This window comes from Trichechus manatus, unplaced genomic scaffold (genome assembly GCF_000243295.1).
Source record: "Trichechus manatus latirostris isolate Lorelei unplaced genomic scaffold, TriManLat1.0 scaffold00181, whole genome shotgun sequence".
In the NCBI taxonomy this organism is placed as follows: domain Eukaryota; kingdom Metazoa; phylum Chordata; class Mammalia; order Sirenia; family Trichechidae; genus Trichechus; species Trichechus manatus.
In genome coordinates this window covers 5,288,734-5,296,627 of record NW_004444117.1, presented here as the reverse complement: position 1 = coordinate 5,296,627, position 7,894 = coordinate 5,288,734, and the positions used below count along the sequence as shown (strand labels likewise).

The following is a 7,894-nucleotide window of genomic DNA, read 5'->3' as shown; positions in this document are numbered from 1 at the left end:
CAATGTCATAAAACAGCATGTGTGTTACTGTTACATGAGAAACTATCTGTTATGTAAGCCTTCACCTGAAGTACAATAAAATATATTAAAAAAAATAATAATAAAAAAAAAAAAGAAGCAAGCAGAGAGGAGAGGGGACCACCTACCGTGAAGAAAGAGGAGCCAGGAGCAGAGCACTTCCTTTTGACCCAGGGTCCCTGCACTGAGAAACTCCTAGTCCCAGGGGAAGATTAATGACAAGGACCTTCCCCCAGAGCTGACAGAGACAGAAAGATTTCCCCTGGAGTTGGCACCCTGAATTCGAACTTCTAGCCTCCTAAACTGTGAGAGAATAAATTCCTGTTGTTAAAGCCATGCACTTGTGCTATTTCTGTTATAGCAGCACTATATAACTGTACCCCACACATGCACACAAGGTACAGGTAATGGAATCATAATATCACTTAGTCCACAGATGACTGCTTTTCTCGGGGGGGAAGAAAGTCAATACTGTTCAAACACCAAGAGGATGAGGAGATGATTTATCTCCCTAACCTCAAAATATAAAAAAGATAAGTATGAAGATGTTCTCATTGGAGAAGGAGAAGGAGACACAAGATCTGTTCACTTAATGCCCCTCTGTTCACCTGATCTGCTCCACATGATCCCGCAGTCACTTCTACAGAATCCAAGGGTTCTAGAGAACATGGTTTGGTAACCACTTGTTAAGGGGACCATGTTGAAGTTGCAGATGTCCTAGAGAGACATGTTCCTCTTCTTCCTTTCTCTACTTACTTATCCTGTGACGTGAGAATGACTGCATACCATGACAACATGGACTCTGGGAAGAAGTGTGGGACTGCAGGGATAAAGCAACATGGCAGTCCAGTCCTATCTGTCATTGAGTCTAAGAGTCCTGGGAGGACACTGAGAAGTGGTAGTGCCATCAGTTAAGGAAAGTTAGAAATTAAAGATACAGTCTCTTTTGGTGGTGAAGATTGGAAAGAACCCCTGATAATCTATCTTGCTAAGATGGGAAAGGAATCCACAGTGTAGTAAGATAATATCTGTTTCTTATTTACCCTTGTTGTAATGTATGAGTTCGTAAAAATGGTGTGGCGGCAGCATTTGACCTCCTCTAACTTAAAGAGGGGGAAGGAGAATCAAGATCAACAGCCCAAGGCTGATTCCTATGAGGCAGAGGTCAGACATGCCTCCTCTCTCTGCCATCGTTACCAATTTCAACACCAACCATCCCTTCCACAGCACTCTCTACTTCTCTACTGGATTTGATAATCCATTGCAATGGCCACACAGAACTCACAGACAATACTCACAATTATGGAGTTTATTAGGGAAGTAACAGGTTACAATTCAGGCTCAGGAACACTCAGGATGCAGTTCTTCCACCAGGACAGCCTCTTCCCAGTCGAGTCACAGGCAAGCCTCTCTTTGGCCCCTCGGCCTCTGCCCTGCTTAGGCAAGTGTTACAAAGCTCTTCTAGCTCTGCTAGTAAGTACACAGAGGCACCTCACTCAGCCAAGTAAGCCTTGGCTCAAAGGCACTCAGCTTTCTTACTCCACGGGCCAGCAAGCTCACTGCGCTGTCTCCTGCTGGTCTGTCCTGCCACCGCTTCTCTGCCACTGCTTCTCACCATCTTCAGTGTTACAGCTCTCTTTCTCTTGGTCTCCTCGTTCCAGGAGCTTCTCAGCAGGGGATTCTGGGTCCAAAGGACATGTACCTTTCTTGACTCTCCTTCCTTTGTGGTAGTGAGATCCTCTCCTTCCCGCCTCTGGGATGGCTCTCTTTTAAGGTAAAACTGGCCAATTCCCTTGGTGGGCCAGAGTTACCCTATTTGCACAGTCTTACCCAATCGATTGAATAGGAGTTACAAGACTATGGCAAGAAAGGCCACACAAAAGCAATCCATCACACTGAGGGTCACCCCCTGGCTTTTCTAGCCATGATTCTTTCATGCTTGGAGGATAACTTCTCCCTCCTAATCATTTAGCCAGTTCAAAACAGTCATTAGCAGTTAGTCCTTTAGTAGGGCAAAAGAGTCCTAAGGGTGAGTTTACTCAGGTACCAGCCATTCAGGTCTACCACAGATGCCCATCTGATCTGGTCAGGTTCTCCAAAAGTCATCTCAGCTTCACCCTTTCTGGTGTCTGATAAAAGTTAACTGAGAGAAGATTATTCCCTTGCTCTGAATTTCATGGGATATCAGCATAGCAAAACCTTTAAGGGACTTTAGTTTCAGCCACTGTACTCCAGTCCAACAGTGCCTCCCTCTTAGTCCACTCTTTCACATTTACAGCTTCTACAGTTACAGTTTTTACAACCACAACCCTGTTAATAATTAACACTCACAACTGAATCATATAATCCTATCAGCATCTTCCCCCACACTTTCTTCCCCAGACTCATCAAGAAAAGAGGAATCTATTCAGTGGAGATCCTCCCTTGCCCCCCTCATTTAACGTAAGTACACTCACAAAAGCATATAAGCCAGTTACTTCATGCTTTTGTTGTTGTCAGATGCCATCAAGTTGGTTCCAGCTCATAGTGACCCTATGTACAACAGAATGAAACACTGCCTGGTCCTGCGCCACCCTCATAATCATTATGCTTGAACCCATTGTTGCACCCACTGTGTCAATCCATCTCATTGAGGGTCTTCCTCTTTTTTGCTGACCCTCTACTTTATCAAGCATGATGTCCTTCTCCATGGACTGATCCCTCCTGGTACGCTCCTGATAACATGTCCAAAGTTTGTGAGACAAAGTCTCACCATCCTTGCTTCTAAGGAGCATTCTGGCTGTACTTCTTCCAAGACAGATTTGTTCATTCTTTTGGCAATCCCTGGTATATTCAATATTCATGCCTTTATCTCTCCCCATTTTAGATAGCTGATGTTTAAATTGCCTGTCCCTATCAAACTAGTACTATGAGGAGACAAGCATGTTCCTTAGTCTTGAAGAATCCTCTGTTCCAGTTGGAATTTTGAACATCTGCATCCATAAGCAAAGTGCAGTGCAGAGCAAGCCATCAAATTGCAGCAATCTACACCAGCTCATGGTGTCAAACATCTTTCTCTTCATTCAGTTGGGTTCTGGTCAGTTCATCCTTGGTCATCCAAACTAGGTCACAATGGGTAGCAGCCTTAGGCTTAAGAGTTCACACACACCTCCTGGCACTTCAGACAGCCCCTTCACACTCTGTTGTATCTAGTCTAGTTCCACCAATAAACTCAGGAGTCTAACAACTCCCTTTACTTCTGACCAGCCTGTCCTTCCTCTCACTCTCTCATCACTAACCCCTGTGGGCTAGGTCAACGGGTGCCAACGAAACATGTCCAAACTCAGCCATCTCTTCATTGCTGAACTTCCCCCACTTCCACTCATGAGTGGACCCAGATGGTCACCACAAGCGAGCACACCAAGCCTTCTACTCGCTGGCCCCTTTTAACTTCCAGTCATGGAAGGTGGCTCCTTCTGATGGACACTGACTTTTCCTGTCTGTGTGCATCCAACAGCAAACCATAACTTACTGCCCTCAAGTCAACTGCGACTCATGGTGACCCTACAGGACAGAGTTGAACTGCTCTATAGGGATTCCAAGGAACAGCTGGTAGATTTGAACTGCTGACCTTTTGTTTAGCAGCCATAGCTCTTAACCACTGTACCACCAGGTATCCAGCAGCAAACCAGTTGCTCAAAATTCAAAAAAGCAAAACAGTCACTTTTTTTCCTGCAGATCCTTCTTTAAAATGCAAACCTTCTGTTCTCTCAGCAGTTCCAGGTGTTTCTGCTTGTCTTTTCAAATATAAATTTCTTGACTCCTAAAGGGTTCTGGTGGGGCTCAGGTACGCACAGGGCTACTGCATTCCACCCATCAGCCTGAGTTTCTTTCTGGCAAATAATAGTTCCCCTTTTAGCATATCCAATTAAGTATTAACTGAAGGCGCAGTTAAACACTCTCTGCAGTCTATAATACCCAATATTCTTTTCTATCATACATTTAGGTCTGCTTTACAACACTAGGTAGGAGAAAACTTCAACAACCATAGCACGTTCAATTAAACACAAAACCCTTTCTAAAACATTCCAGTTTCATCTTCTCCATCCATCCATATGCATATGGCCTTGGGCCTCTGGCTGAGTGGAAACAGTAGACACTGGACCCCTATCAATCATCTTGCTTATCTGGTCTGGCTTTTGCCCCAGGCCACTTCAGCTGCAGCATAACTTTCCTTTCAGACATTACAGGTAACAACAACCAAAGTAACTGTCTAAGAATCAAATGTTTCATTTCCCAAGCATCTTCGTTCTTTCTCTTACAAAGTCCCATGCTTTCATGAATCTGGATCCATTGCAAAGAATCCCGCTTCTGACACCAACTGTAATGTAGGGGGTGGGGACTGATAATCTCTTTTGCTAAAATGGGAAAGGAATCCCCAGTACAGTAAGGTAATGTCTGTTTCTTTACCATTGTTGTAATGTACAAGTTTGTAAAAATGATGTGACTGCAGCATCTGACCTCCTCTAATTTAAGGAGGGGTAAGGAGAGTCAAGATCAATAGCCCAAGGCTGATTCCTATGACATGTCTCCTCTCTCTGCTATCTTTACCAATTCTGACACCAACCGTCCCTCCCACAGCACTCTCTTACTTCTCTGCTGGTTTCGATAATTCATAGCAATGGCCACACAGAACTCGCAGACAATACTCACAATTACAGGTTTTATTAGGGAAATAACAGGTTACAATTCAGGCTCAGGAACATTCAGGATACAGTTCTTCCACCAGGACAGCCTTTTCCCAGTCGAGTCACAGATAAGCCTCCCTGTGGCCCCTCGGCCTCTGTCCTGCTTGGGCAAGTGTTACAAACCTCCTTTAGCTCTGCCAATAAGTGCACAGAGGCACCTCACTCAGCCAGTAAGCCTTGGCTCAAAGGCACTCAGCTTTCTCACTCCATGGGCCAGGAAGCCCACTGTGCTGTTTCCTGCCGGTCTCTCCTGCCACCGCTTCTCTGCCACTGCTTCTCTGCCACTGCCTCTCACCATCTTCAATGTTATAGCTCTCTCTCTCTCTTTCTCTCTCTCTCTCTCTCTCGGTCTCCTGGTTCCAGGAGCTTCTCAGTGCAGGGATCTTGGGTCCAAAGGACACACTCTCCTCTTTGCTCACCTTCCTTTGTGGTAGTGAGCTCCTCTCCTTCCCACCTCTGGGATGGCTCTCTTTTAAGGCAAAACTGACCAATCCCTTTGGTGGGTCACAATTACTCTATTTGCACAGTCTTACCCAATCTCTTGGGTGGAAGTTGCAAGACCATGGCAAGAAAGACCACACAAAAGTGATCCATCACACCAAAGAGTTACTGATTCCGTCTTTATTTTCTAAATTAGTCCTCACAGATATAAGGTGCTGGCTAATGTATAGTTCCATATCCTACAAGTTATGCTGTTATGTATGCAGGTCTTCTACTCCAGCCACTTCCCTAAGCAGTGAAGTAAATACACCAAAGTTCAGAGAGGAGGGCTTCTGAATGGAATACCTGTGATTGACTGCTAGTCCAGGAAGACACAGAATTGGATGCCCTATTAGGTTTTCTTGTGGATAATTTTAGTTATGTCTACATGTCAGGTAAGCATTATGGAGCCAAACTCTGAAAAAAAATTTATATTATTTCTCTGCTTTCACACTATGGACTTTATTTTTTTCAAAGGCTCCTGTATAAAATTTCCTTTAGAAAAATTACAATTACAAATAAGCAGTGTTTTGTTCCATACCTTAGTCTGGTTAGAACATGTCCGTTGGTACTGGGTCCAGTAAAGCAACACCGTTTTGAGAACAAGACGAAAGCCAGTTGTACAGGGCAGGCATCCCTTCTTCACTGGATGCCCCACTCTCACTTCTCCCACACATTATTATCACCCCCTCATTCTCCTTCTGTACACTCTTCCTCTCTCTGTATGCTCTTTGTCATCAATCCCAGGTCTTGTTTTAATAAGTCAGAGTTACTAAAAAAAAAAAATTCTTCAGGTTTATGTGACTTTAGAGATTACACATGTCCAGAAACTTAATTTACAATGAGAAAACAAATGATCTTTTGAGGAAAAGTGGCTTGCCTCAACCACAGTATGTGTGTCAGGGACTAACTCTCTTTCCTCTGCTCCATGACTGCTTTCCTTTCAGCTAGGAAGCAACATGCCCCTAACACTCGTGCTTCCCCTTCCTTCCCTCCCCACCTTTGGGTAACTTCCAAAAATTCACCTTTGGGTCATTGGCTGGGGGAAAAATACCACTAATAAAAAGAAATGCATAGGATAGTGCCAGTGGTGACCTGTGCGTGTGTGTGTTTGTGTGTATTGTTATTTACAGGTGATGAAAACATTTGTTTAGGATTACATCTAGCAGTGCTGCTACCAGACACCTCATTTCCTGATTTCCTGATTCCGTGCTTAATTCCATCCTGAATTGCTTTTTTTTTTTAACGCTCTAAGAGCCGGTCGGAGCCGCCGCGGGCGCACCGCGCACTGCAGCTCCAGCCACCGTGGCCAGTCCCGCGCCCCCATCCTCTTCCGCACTGCTGTCTCTCCTGGGCCAGCCCCCAAAGCAAAGACACAGCCGCTGCCTGGGAGACTCCTCAGGAGCTGAATTAACCTGTAGCTGCCAGGAACCACAGGCTCCAAGATGGTTCGCGAGGGCTTCACATGTTCCAAGAACTGCCTGTGCTCCCTCAACTTGGTCCACACCTTGGTTAGCCTGCTGCTAACAGGAATGGGTGCGTGGGGCATCAGGCTGATATCTAGGTCCGGGTGGTCGGTGTGGTCATTGCAGTGGGCATCTTCTTGTTCCTCATTGCATTAGCGGGACTGATTAGAGCATCAGATGTTGCTATTTTTTTACATGATTATTCTCCTACTTGTATTTATGGTTCAGTTTTTCTGTATCTTCTGCTTGTTTAGCTCTGAACCAGGAGCAGCAGGGTTAGCTTCTGGAAGTTGGTTGGAATAATACAGTAAGGGCTTGAAATGACATCCTTATGCTTGGGTAATAGAAGAATATGCTGAAGAGGTTTTGAGATTTGGTGGCAGCATTGGCCTCTTCAGTTTTACAGAGATCTTGGGCATTTGGCTGACCTACAGATACAGGAACAAGAAAGATCCTCGTGCTAATCCTGGTGCATTTCCTTTGATGGGATACAAGGAAAATCGTTCATTTTCTGATCTTATTCACTTTCTGTAACTTTTAAGCTAAGCTGATTTGCCCGTTTAATTGAAGAAACAGTCTAATCCACAGTGGAATTATGTATTTTTGCTCTTAGGTTTCTCTGTATGTTTTTCTTTTGCCATTGCTAAAAAAAACTTTTGAAATTTATGGTCTCCTCTGACCTGCAGTGGTACCTGTAACCTACTGTATTCACAGTGTCTGGCACTGTCCACCGTGGCCTTTCTTAACATTTGCACCTACAGAGAAACTTTGTATGACACTATTGTGTTGATCACATTGTGAATCTAAATACATATTTCACTGGAATAATTTTATGTAGCACTGTGCTATGTAGATAGTTCCTACTGGAAAAAGAGTTGGAAGTTTATTAAAGCCAGAAAGTATGAGGTTCTACTATGTTAAATTCAATAAGGGAAATCCAAATTCACAGTGTTTTTTGCCTTTTTAGGGAAGATGTATTGTGGTGAAGATTCTTAATATAAAGTGATACTTTAGTTCTAGTAGTCATTTTTGATTACACTAATGTATTCTAGAAATAGCTATATGTCATGGATTGAATTACGTCCTCCCCAAAAATGTGTGTATCAATTTGTCTAGGCCATAATTCCCAGTATTCTGTGATTGTCCTCCATTTTGTGATTGTAATTTTACATTAAAGAGGATTAGGGTGGGATTGTAACATCA

General features: G+C 43.9%; 1 pseudogene; it reads left to right on the top strand.

The window, feature by feature from the left end:
- The first annotated feature begins 6,670 nt into the window (after window positions 1-6,670).
- LOC111822591 (tetraspanin-13 pseudogene) lies at window positions 6,671-7,225 on the top strand (annotated as a pseudogene).
- The last annotated feature ends 669 nt before the right edge of the window (window positions 7,226-7,894 follow it).